The sequence below is a fragment of the Pseudopipra pipra genome, chromosome 1 (genome assembly GCF_036250125.1).
Source record: "Pseudopipra pipra isolate bDixPip1 chromosome 1, bDixPip1.hap1, whole genome shotgun sequence".
Lineage (NCBI taxonomy): Eukaryota > Metazoa > Chordata > Aves > Passeriformes > Pipridae > Pseudopipra > Pseudopipra pipra.
Window position 1 is genome coordinate 126,180,577 of NC_087549.1, and position 12,900 is coordinate 126,193,476.

The 12,900-nt window shown below is 36.4% G+C and overlaps 1 long non-coding RNA gene across 1 annotated transcript in view; it reads right to left on the minus strand.

The window, feature by feature from the left end:
• Nucleotides 1-1,625: 1,625 nt before the first annotated feature.
• LOC135424634 (uncharacterized) overlaps nt 1,626-12,900 on the minus strand; it is a 29,668-nt gene continuing 18,393 nt past the window's right edge. The window contains exons 3-4 of the long non-coding RNA XR_010435297.1: nt 10,895-10,987; nt 1,626-2,996 (exon numbers count right to left, since the gene is read on the minus strand). This is a non-coding gene — a long non-coding RNA (uncharacterized LOC135424634). The remainder of the gene's footprint in view (nt 2,997-10,894; nt 10,988-12,900) is intronic.

A 12,900-nucleotide genomic window follows, 5' to 3' on the forward strand; every position in this document is an offset into this window, starting at 1 on the left:
TCCTTAGGCTGAAAAGCGCTTGGCACGCTCCCGGAGAGTGTGTCAGGACAAGACTGGCACTGTGGCGCTCCAGGGACCACGCGGAAAACCTTAGGATTACAGCTGTAACTTGGCCACTTCCTCACTTACCGCCTTCGGTTTCAAACCTCTCAACCCATCTGAAGCGGAGCGTCCCAGCATGATGCACTTCGCACATCTGATTGCTTAATTATTATCTGCCTTTCCACACATGTAGAACCACAGTTTCACCTGCTCATGTGGCACCCACATGTGCTGTCCTGAACACCAGGGTGTGAGCAGCTTGGGATCACTGCCAGTTTGCCTGGTATCTTCTGCCTTTGCTCATGCTCTTCATTCCGACTGCGGCTTCTGCATGCTTCCCTAGGTATGAAAATGTAAATGCATGCACAAAATAATTGTGCGGCTCATATAATACTTAGCAGAATCTTTGTTAACTGCTTTGAAAGTGAAAAGCGCCTTCTAAAGACAAACGGTTAAAAAGAATCTCTGCGCAATAGCTAAACAATTGCCAGGGAAAGTAAATACAGTTTTTAAATTTTAGGAGTTTTTAAAAAACTTCCCATCATTTAAAGCCACATGGACTTTAATTTAAAATGTTATCATGATGGCTGTTCATCAAGTGTATATTAAGTATTGCTCAATAAACAAAACAGGTGTTCTCTCAGAACCATGTCAGAAAATACATTTTTATTCTGAAAAAAAACCACTCCAAGTGTTTTCACTTTCGTTATGCAAAGAATACATCCCCTGTCCTCATACTACAGAACTTTTTTTAGAAGTTATTGTTTATCTGTCTTTCCAGTGTAAAAAATATTGATCTGAAAGAGTCTTCAAGAAAGAGGCAGGAAGACACAGGCAGAAAAACGGTTTGAGAAAAGCTACTAATACATTTATGTCCAGCAAATGAATGCAGGTAAGAAGAAAAGGGAAGTGGGAAACAGATTTCAAGGAACCAGGTACTTGCTGTGTGTACTAATTAGATTAACTTGCTCCTCGTCTAAAGCAAAGTTCACTGCAAAATACAGAGAGAGGAATCAGTGATGGTTTTTTGGTGCCTGTGATGGTCCATTTGCATTGTTCTGGGACTTTATGAAGAATTTTGTTGTAAGGGCTGGTTTCCTTTGCCAGCCATTTCCTCTGGCAGGCTGGCAGCTTGGTGACACAGATAGCAGCATTGCTTATGTTCTTGTAGCAAAGGTGGAATGCAGCCTCTCTATTTGATGTTGTGGCTCTGGGTTCATGCTATAATTCAGTCATTCAGGGTAAGGGGGCCAGAAGGCAGATAAGCTCTTTTCCAAGCAGCTGTTAACAGAGTTTGCAGTGTGTGCTTGAGATGTCACCTGAGGAGAGGCAGATTGATTTAGTAAACTGAGATCTGTCTTGGAACTTTGCATCCTTTCCCATCTTTGCCATTGCTTTCCTGCTGAATCACCTTTTTAACCTGATGCCTTGGTTTCTTCTGTAAAATGGATGCAGTAAGCACTGCAGAAGCAATCAGTAATGTGTTCTTCTTTCTAGACAGAAAATGTGATGTATAATAACTGAACATTATTTATTTTTATCTCTATGTTTTAGAAGACAGGGCAGGTTTTGTGTGGTCCTATTGGCTCCTCTCTCATCCTTCCAATACTATAAGAACAGTGTTAGTGTAGTTTTTTTTTTAAATTTCCACTTGATTGTTTCAATCAGTTCAGAATAAATGAGTATCCATGTGCTTTTGGGCCAATTTTGAATGGTTCTTTCTTAACATTTTCTCAAAGAAATTGAAGATACATATGAAGTGAAGTCCCTGTCATGGCAGAGGATTCTCGCAGTCAGGCAGCAATTGGTCATAGACCACCAAAATTAGAGGTAGGGAGTAGGTAAGAAATCTTAAGAGTCATTTAAGTTTGGGAGAGTTTTAGATATGCAGAAGAAGGAGATACATTCCAAAACTTAAGGGGGAAGCATTAAACAGATACTTAGTTTAGAAAAATATCTTAAACTTTGTAGATTGTTCTCTATTTTCATATCAATAATGTATTCGACATTTTCAAGTGATAGCATGTCAAGAACATCACAAACATCCACCCACTGTCTAATTGTGCTGACTAGTTATTTCTAACCTGATAATAAGCAGTGAATTGGTTAACAGTGTTGGTACTTAAGTGTACATATTTTGCTTCAAGGCGGACACTCCAGCAAGATGAATGGGGGAAGTTAACTTTGCTTGATGCTATTGTTTTAGCTGGTAAGGATGAGGACTCAACAAGATGAAAGTATGTTGGTTTACATTGTCAAGGCTATCTTCACAACCAGAAGCTAGAAACTTCCTTTATTATGAGAAAACAAACACATAAATTCTGGGAAATAGAATAAAACATTTCATTAATCTGCATGAAAGTCTTAAATCATTCAGATTCGTAGATTTGCCACCTATGGTAATCTTTTTCTTCTGCATTTGGAATAAGAGCTTGTTGGGATCAGACAGCATTTTTGCTTCCATTCATTGATGGGCTAAGAAATGACAGTAATAACAGATACAGCAGGCGTCTTTTCTTCAAAATATAGCTCTTTGGAAATGGCACAGAAGCCAAAAGAAAGGCTTATGGAATGCTACCCCGTTCTATTGAAATCTGTTCAGAAAAATAAATGAGATTCTGTTCTTGGCTTCCTTTGCCTTATTGAACAATATAGGATAAGTCATTTGATCTAGCTTTACACCAGCTTCTCAAGTGTGAAACAAGAATGAATGAGTTATGCATGTTTTCTAAAAGTGTTGGTAAATGCAGATGAAAAATTTTGTAATCCCTAAGCACCAAATTGGGTGACCTTTATTCATATTGAAATAATGGGGACTATTTACAGAGTAGCCTGCTATTCACTGTGACTAAGGATGACAGAATCCAGGTAGGTTTTGCATTGGCCCAAAGAATACTTCTGAATTGCTCGTTTTGTTCAGTTTTACAGTTCCATTTTCATAAGATTAAAGGGACCTGAGAATTAATAAAATTGCAGGTTAGTGAATGATACTATATGTTTGAAGATATCCACACTCTAACAATCTTTGACTATATCTTCAAATACCAGTATCTCAGTTGTAGTATTACTGCTGGGATTTTCAGAAAAATAGCATGTAATGTCAACTCTCCACTTAAACTGTAACCAACAAACCCTGGGGAGCTATCAAGTTATCAGTCTTTAGTACCGAAAGCATAACACTGGTTTTAAGTATAGCTACTCAAAATGGATCAAGTTACAGATGGGTTGTGTTTTAGTGAACTAAAATTAATAAGGTATTTTTAGCCAAACAGAAAAATTCATAAGTGTAGAGATCTGTAGCCAAGTTCCTGATTCTATAAGTTAATTTTTATTTAACCCTGTGAAAATTAGTTGTATGCACACATACATGCATGCAAACCACCTGTGAACACTGAAGTTTTCAATACTTTGTTGCCCATAACCTCAAGCTGGAATAGAAATACTTCAGCACTCAAAATCTGGATCAGCTGCTAAGGTCTACGACGTTTGCATTTGAACTTTGTGTGCTTTAGAGGTATATGATATGTATTCTGATCTGAATTAAAATATGTGGTAATTGGTAGGAAATAAGACAAAACCTTTCCTTGAGAAACTGAAATGTTTGTGTGTCAGATGTACCCATAAATGTTTTCTCTTTCTAAAGGAAAAAAATATTTAGAGATCATGATGTGAGGATCTAAATCTGAGCAAGTCACTTCTGAAGAAACAGTGGAGGAAACATCTTTGGTGGCCTGAGGAAAACAATTAGCCATTGTCCTATGTACACTTAAACGTGTAAAGACAAATCTGCTTGTCAGATCAGCTATAAAACTGGGAATTTGAAGGCTTGTAGCAGCCAGTATTTCACATTTGCATTCACTATTTTCTGTCATTCTGTAAAGATCATGTCTCTATTTTCTGTCCAGTTCCACTGGTGAATCTCCAAGAGACAATATCAGTTTGGCTCCAAGTAATTAGTATTTTTTTTTTTCAAAGCACATAAATTATTACTGGGCCATTAATTTTGAGTGAATCTAATCCCAGTTCACTGTTGATTTTGGAGGGAATAAGTTATGCTTTTCAGCCTATTTAGCAAGGTTGTCACATTATCTATCTGTACAGACTCTTTAGCACATGCTTCAGTTAAATAGAAGATCAGGACAACAAATACTAAGTTTGCTTTTTGTGACTTTCACTGAAAAGTCAAAAAATCCACAGATGTTTAAATGAATTACAGAGCTACAAATACAACTTTAAAATACCCCATGGAAGGTATTTATCCATTATTTTTATAGTGTTTTGAGATTTTTAAACAGAAGGAAAGGAAATAAAAAATCCTTAGTGCTATTGGCTTTTTGCATACATATGTAATATTTAATTTCAAAATTAAGATGTTCATTAGACGTTCAGAACTTCTGAAGTGCAACAAAGACAAAACTGACTTTTCCAAACTGTACTTTTCAAAATGCAAATAGCAAAGGAACAGTGGTTGCAATTTTATCGTTTTTCTGCACCTAGTCTTGTGGTGGATACAGATCCATTAATCAGAGATATTTATATGCTTTTCTTAGCATACTTTCCTAGATATCACATAATTTTGTGCATATACACATGATATCTATACATATTAGAAAACTGTTATTTCAGTTTTCCTGATGGGGAAGTTGAGGCACAGAGAGACTAAGGGACCTTTTCCAGATCGCAGAGGATATGAGTTAAAGCAGGCTAAAAGATCTTAAATTTATGATTAACTTCTAAATCACTATATAGCTTTTCTTAGGACAAATCAATGCAAACAATTAATTAAACTGCTAAATGTTTATCTGAAAACCAAACAAAACATTATTAATTTAATCTGGCAAGTAAAAATCCCCCAACAACCCAGAATATTTCTAGAGTTAACTTTATTTTGATGTGTATTTTATGGAAAGGAAGAGCAAGATTGTTATTTTTTTCCCATCAGAAAGATCTGTGCAGTTTGCCAATATCTGCCTTGGCAATACTTTTGTAGAAATGTGTATATTTTGTCTTTTAGAAAACTGGTTTCCCAAGACTGAAAAAAACTGTGAGCAAAATTATGTGGCAGGAAACATTTAAACGTGAAAATATGAAATATAATTCAGATTTGATAATTCTGTGTCAAAAGACACACTACTTAGCAATTCTTTAAAGATATCTTTAGCCTAAAAATATCCTATTGGTTAAGAAGAAAATGAAGGCAGCAATAAAAATTCACATAACAAAAACAAGAGCAATAGCAGTGAGTTTAAAACTGACTCTGGGGAAATATAGACAATAGATACAGGAAGCTGAAAATATCTTAAAAAAACTCTGTAAAGGATGGAGGAAAACAAGAAACAATACATTAAGTATATATAAAAAAGTGAGATCTTATTAATGGTTCAAATCCTGTACTCAGCAAGTACAGTAAAAACATGGATCACTATGTGCAAAAGGCAGATGTGCTCATACATATCTGTTTTTCCAGAAAAGACAGGAAGATCTATTTCTACCTTAGAACTAATGTAAAGTATTTTCTATCCCATCAGTAGCTGGAAACTGAACAAATATTTTTTTTTCCAAATGGGCAGTATCAGGCAATAGACTTAAACTAAAGCTAAGGTAATTTATTTCAGTGTACTAATAATTTTTTAATTACAGAATGCTGGGGAATTTGCAGAAAATGAATGCTGAGATTTTAAATGAAAAATCTGTTAAAAAGCATAGAAAAGACTGATTAAAATGGAGGTAATAAAGAAATAAGTGTAGATGACTTATAGTCAAATAAGGGAAAATATTTCTAGTGTGGTACTGTGAGGATCTGTTTTCCAATACCAGGCAATGTCTCTAGCAAAGTCTGGAAAATCTTCAATTATCAATAGCAAAACTTACAAGTGACAAAAGCATTTAATGAACAAATAATGATGATGGAAGAGGAATGAGTTAACCTGGAGTGCTCATTACAATAAATTCATTACAAGAAGATATTTCTGCATGGCCAAAACTGAGGCCAAAGGAAAAAGAATTTACATAAAACTTATTATTGGGAAGCTGAATCCTCTAGAAAAGACTTAAATATGAAAATAAGCTAAAATAATAATGTTATGATTAAAATGAAAGATGCAATCCTTTCATGTCTAAGCAAGAGAATAAAGGTGGTGATACTCCCTCTGTTACTGTCATTAGTGAGGACATTCCTGGAATGCTCTGTCCAGTTCTAGCATTAATGCTTTGTGAAGGACCTTTACAAACTGGAATGGGCTCAGAAGAAGACTGCAAGAAAGGTATGAGGTCTGGGAAATGTGCTTCATTTTGAGACACTTTCTTTAGTGTTTACTTTAGTGCCCAGTTTACTTTAGGTTAGAAGAAGACTTAGTCACAGTCTGTAAGACCATCCATGGAAAAGATTTCATCGACCAGTTCTATTACAAATGAAGTCTAATAAAGTATTTAAAGTTAATTGTGTTTTTTTTTAATTATTAGTGTTACTTGATCATTATCCAATTAATGATAAAGATGGAACTACTGGAAATTTAATTTTGACAATTCTGATCTGGAAACAGAGCACAAATATCAAGTGATAGTAATTAATGTTTGGAACAAATTCTGACATAGCAATGTGCTGGATTTTCCATCTGTTGCAGTTCTTAAATTGAGCTGTAACATATCTCTCAGAAAAGACACCTGATGCAGAAATTGCTGTGTCCTGGTCTATAATTTATATAGCAGGTCAAGTTAGAAGACCAAAAGGTATCTCATGGCTATAAAATCAGCAAGGAAAAAGTAACTAGGGTACACTGTGGTGAAAAAGACAACACATATATACTGCAAATACTGCTATCAAAAATAAAGTGGAAAGGGAAAATTATATTAAATAATAGAAGAAAGCATCACTGTTTTTAATGCATTGCTGACAATTAAAAGACCATATTTCTGATACTAAGCCTTCCTCTAACTTCCTTACTTTGTCCAATTCAAGTAATTTTTACTAGGTACAGTTCTGTCTAATTTGCTTTGTAATTTCTACTGATGAGTTGTAATTAAGTTTAAAGCATGTAAATCAAACACAATGACCACTTCAAAAAACACTGAATTTTATATATGGTTTTTGTATGCACCAGGGAGGCACAGAGAGTTTTTCTTCAGCTATTCTAAAAAGAGCTGGAGTGCAGATGGGTCTGATTGAAAAAAAAAAAAGTATACAAATATATCACGTGTGTTTATGGTCTTCTGTTCTTCTTAAATCAGGCACTTCATTCTACTCCATTCTTAAATGGATATATTAAGTTACAATATTTTGCTAGGAAAGATTACAGATATTAAGACTTTGGGGGTTGTGGTTTTGTTTTTTTTATTTTGGTTGGTTGTGGAGTTTTTTGGGGTTCCCTTGTTGTTTTGTTTTGTGTCTTTTTGTAGTTGTTGTTTTGTTTTTTTTTTTGTTTTGTTTTGTTTGTTTTTCCCAATGAGAAAGCATTAAGGTCTGTGATGAGAAAGTGCTTTATAGCAGCAATGGCACGTGTATTCATTTAAGAAATATAAATCCTCTAGTGTCATCTAGCAATTTTTGGGAAGACTCATAGATTCAAATGTGCATTATATTTTGTATTCTAAACATATGGGCCAAAGTGCAACTCTGTTGGCTCAAATCTGTATATAATGTTATCTGATGCACTGTCTTCATTTCTACTGTAACAGGCAGACTTCTCTTTAGTGACCAAAACCACATGTGGTTTTATGCTCTTCTTCATTTTGAGAAAATGCCCCTGTTTATATTTCAAGCCCTCTTATTAAAATACATATATCTTTCTTGGACTCATTAACAAAATGACTTCACAAAAATGTCTGGGGGGGACATCAAGCAAAGCATTGTCAGCCGGTCGAGGGAAGGGATTGTCCTGCTCTGCTCTGCAATGGTGCGGTCTCATCTTGAATATTGTGTGTGGTTTTGGTCACTGCAGTATAACTGAGAGAGCATCCAAAGGGGCAACGAAGATAGTGAAGGGCCTTGACGGGAAGCCGTATGAGGAGCAGCTGAGATCACTTGGTCCATTCAGCCTGGAGAAGAGGAGACTGAGGGGAGACCTCATTGCAGTTACAACTTCCTCGTGAGGGGAAGAGGAGGGGCAACCACTGATCTCTTCTCTGTGGTGACCAGTGACAGGACCTGAGAGAATGGCCTGAAATTGTGTCAGGCGAGGTTTAGATTGTATATTAGAAAAAGTTTCTTCACCCAAAGGGTGGTTGGGCACTGGAACAGGCTCCCCAGGGAAGTGGTCACAGCACCAAGCCTGACAGAGTTCAAGAAGCATTTGGATGATACTCTCAGGCACGTGGTGTGACTCTTGGGGATGGTCTCCAGTGCAGGGCTAAGAGTGGGACTTGATGACCTTTGTGGGTCCCTTCCAACTCATCATACTCTGTGATTTTGTGATTGCTTAAGAATGTTCATTACAGACATTACAACTTCAACAACAAGACAGTGTTAAAATTGAAAGCTTCTTCAAGTAGTCAGCTACTTTACAATACTTTACCTGAGAGCTTTTATCATTTACATTGACTAGCTTTTTCTCTGCTTCCTCTTATGCTTCTTCTGCCAGTGTTTGGCATTTGTTAAACTTTCTCTTCTACTTAGAATTTTTTTTGAACTTGGAAACTTTCCAGGTGGAAAAAAAGATTTTCTGTGAACTTTGATAAATGATTTTATTAATAGTGCAAATTTGCTATTTTCTGTTCTAAATACAGGGACTATATGATTTTGTTTGTTTGTTTACTTGCTCTGTTTTTACATCCTAATAAATTATTCTGCACATGTTTTGTTCATTTCTGCATAGCTTTAGTCTCATAGAGGAAGTCTTTACAGATTTCATCTGTATCATTAGAAAATACTCAGAGGGTGGGAACATCTGGAAATAAACTGTATGACCCACTTTAGCATACTTTGCACTGTGAAAGCTTGTATATTATTTCAGTGGCCCCTGGAGCTGCTATTCTGGACAGTTTTGCTCAGCCTGGACCTCAAAACAACTCATCTTTTCTATCCCTTGCTCCCCCAAAATAAACTCGTAACACTGAAGATGTGAGGGAGGATTGTGACCATTAATGTATAGATTACTTTTGGTTAAAGATTACTCTTCCCAGTACAGCCTGTATTCCTCCATTTCAAGGCTTCCAGTGCAGCCATGAAGAAATTGCTTCCTTGTCTCACCAAGAGAGTCATGATGGCAAGTACCTTGCTTCTTACTGCTATGTGGTGTATTAAAGGCATCTGTATTGAATCATTCATTTGTGCAGCACTTTGCACACAGCTTAGTGAATGAAGCAGTGAGCTAATGAATGAACATTCCTACTTAAAACAGACATATATATCTTTCAAGTTGCATTCCTTCATCTTGATGGCATACCTAAGCCCATTGGTTCAGTCCAAAGTAAATTCATAACATGTCATAGCTGGACAGGCCTCTGATGAGATTCTTTTCAACAAGTTAGCATGCTGTTAAGTCATTATTTTCAAGGTCTCTAACACAGAAGTCCCTTGTTGGAAAACTTTGCTTTATTTGGCCAACTGTGTGAAGGCACGTTTGAGTGAGATTTTTAATTCCCAATTCATGAATATTATTCCAACACAAATGTAAATCTTTGTAAGCATCAGACTACTGCTGTGCATTCTAATAACATGTAGGAGATAATACCATGCCCATTCTTAATCACTTAATTAAAATAATTGCTGGAACAACTTTATATAGCAATATATAGTTGTGGGATTTTTTATTTTTAAAAATTTGTGTTATTAGAATTAGTCACAGGGAGGGATTTTTACTGACTTGTCAATGGTGGTGAGTCTTAAAGCAATAACTTTAGTAACAAGACACTATATTCATTCCCAACTGGACAGAGTCTTGAAGAGGACAGAGTGGGGCAGTGTTGTGAGCTGCTGCTGGGACTTGTTTGGGGATCTCTGGGCTCTACCGTAGAGAGGAAACCAAGCAGAGTGTTGGTTGGCTCTCTGAACCTTCTGGCTGAATTGAACCTGTCATATTTTTAAAACACTTAGGCAACTGCGGGTGTCTTTCGGAGGAAGTAATTTCTTTTAGCATTCTTTTCCTATTGCTTTCTGACTATCTCAATACTTTCTTAAGGTGTTGCCCTTTGTAACAGGAATGTGAACTGTACTTAGGCCTGAAGAAAATTAACAGTGACTCAGAAAATGAAAATTATCTGGAAAAACTACATTCCTCAGGAATACAGTATCATGGAGACTTGATTATTTCTTCTTGTGGAAGGGGCCAAGGTGTTTTATGATACCATGCAGTTGTAGCTGAGATTGGCCTGTAGCCCAATCAACTAGTCATTCCTTTCTGGTATATTTCTGCATTGGACTTGTGCTGAAATGCCCACAGGAGATTTGGGTAACTCTCTACAAATGCTTTTGCAGGTAGTGAGTGTTAATATAATTTAAAAAATCTGTTGTTTTCCCACCCGTCTCCTACTCTTCACCTCTCTTTGTGAAAAAGGTAAATCATTCAGAGGTTCCTTTCAGCATATACCAGTTTGTTGAATTTACAGGAAGGGCTGCAGTTCCTTTATGCACGTGATGCTTTCTAACACATCACAGGCATCTTAAATAAAATCCATAAAAAACATACATCAAACAAGCAAACAAAAAATCCTTTCCTCTCAAATATCCACACAGGAAAATGCTATGTAGCTAAGTGTGCTATTACAACTGTACCAGTAGATTGTAGACTAAATTATGCTCACTGAATTGTGAATATTCTTTTAAAAAATGAGGGCATAAGACTCCTTTCTTGTACCAGCACAAGTTCAAAAACCCAGACATATTTAGCCATCAGCTGCCTAAGGAAATGTCACTTACCAATGTTCAGGATGATCGATTGCATCCTTTAGATGTGCCATTCTCTCTCCTTCCTCTCCAAGGAGATCCATTCTCAATTTTTTACCTTAAAACCTAAAAGAATCATAACAAAAGCTTCTCACTTAATTCATCACTTCCACTTCCTCCATTTCGGGAGCATTTATGTAGCATAAAATATGCTGCTTGTGGTACTCTGCTCTTCGCCTACATGTGAGCCTAGAATCAGCTATGCCAATCAGACAGGAGGAACTGTGGTTTTGAAAATTTTAAAAAATAAAATCCTGTCTCAACCACTTTTAGAAACACTCGTGTGAAAAGAATTTGTCCCTTTCTCCCTGCTGTGTGCAGTATTAGAGTATTTGGAAGGTGTGCCTTTCAAGGCCTTCTGTCTTACAGCGCTGATATCTCCACTACAGTGGCAGCTAGACTCAGTGTGGACTAGACTCAATACATATACACTTTTTTGTTATAGTGTATGAGTACTATCCAGAACAGAAATGTGCCTCTGGGCCATCTGAGTTAGGTCAGAGCACCCCTGGGGGTGCAGCATTATGGAAATGAGCTCAAATTGCTTCTGAATTTGAAGTAGCCATACAAGTAATGCAGATCACAAGTGAATAGCCCATACAAGGATCAAAACACAACCTTGACATTAGTAGCACCATGTTCTACCTGAGCTAACTGCTACTCTAACACACCAGTATTCACCTGTGATGTGCCTGAACTAATTACTCCTCCAAACATGCAAGCCCTGGTCTGTCTGTGTCTATAGCAGAGATACTAGTTGCTTGCATATGGTGGTTTACTATTATGGACACTTTGGACATATATAAAGAGGAAAACAAAACCCATCTTAACTCTGCCTGAGAGAGATCCAGTACCGTTTCTAAGAGAAATGGTCTGGATCCTGTCAGAGATTCTGCAGGTCAATAACACACTACTGAAAATAGACAGCAACAGACAGAAATTAAAGGAGAAGGGAAGGAAAAAAACCCACAAATGAACAAGCATGAACTTGATATTTCAACAAACTGCTCAGACTCTGACAGTTTATAGTTCAGGAACATATTCATCCACAGTGTTGTTTCATGTTTAATAGTTGCTGGTTATAGCCATGAATTTAGCTGGTGACTGCGGCAAACTTCTAGCATCTACATCTTCTGTTGTTCCATTTGTATGAAGACCTATCTCTCTCAGGTACTTTTGGAGCTGGTACCTACTCTGGTTATTTGATTCCCACTAGTTTTTAAACTGGAGGAAAAAATATTATTCCTTATTTACCCTTTTCACACCACTCATGATTCCATAGGCATCTATTATACTGCTTTGTTCTGGGACCTCCTTCTAATTTTAAAATTAACAATTTAATTATTTTGCATCCCTTTGACCAATTAAGCTCTGAAGGCATTGTTTCTTATCTCAAGCTGTTTAATTTTTTAAGAGGTTTTAGTGAAAGATTTTGTAAAGAAACAGGTAAGCTCTATCTTTTCCTGTAATTTATTTTGTGAATTCCCTCTGTAATTTCAGTTTACTTATCCATTAATTTTACTGTTTTACTCATTTTCTACAGAATTAATTTATTAACCTGCACTTCTATAGATCTCTTATTTCTCAGTATTTGTAGGTATTGTATCACTTCAGCTGCCTTCTTGACCATCAATACAAAAGCATTTTTAAGAGAAGGCACTGAACAGGGCTGATACAGGTTTATGTCCCGTTAATGTGAAGAAAAGGCAATCGGACACAATTCTCACCTGCCATGAATGGCAGCCCTGATTCCATGTCAAAGTAAGAGTGTGAGTCCTCCTTCAGTTCTGTGAATCATACCCCTTATTTCTTCTTTTACATATCCATGAAAACATACTATTTTGCTTCAGTAGAATGCTGTGTACATTGCTTTGTATTGGGCAAGGGAAGCATTTTTTAAAGACATATTTTGACTCAACTAGAATGAACTGTGTTCTTCAGTTTGTTTGTTTTTTCCGCTTTGTCTTGAAAAAATAAAA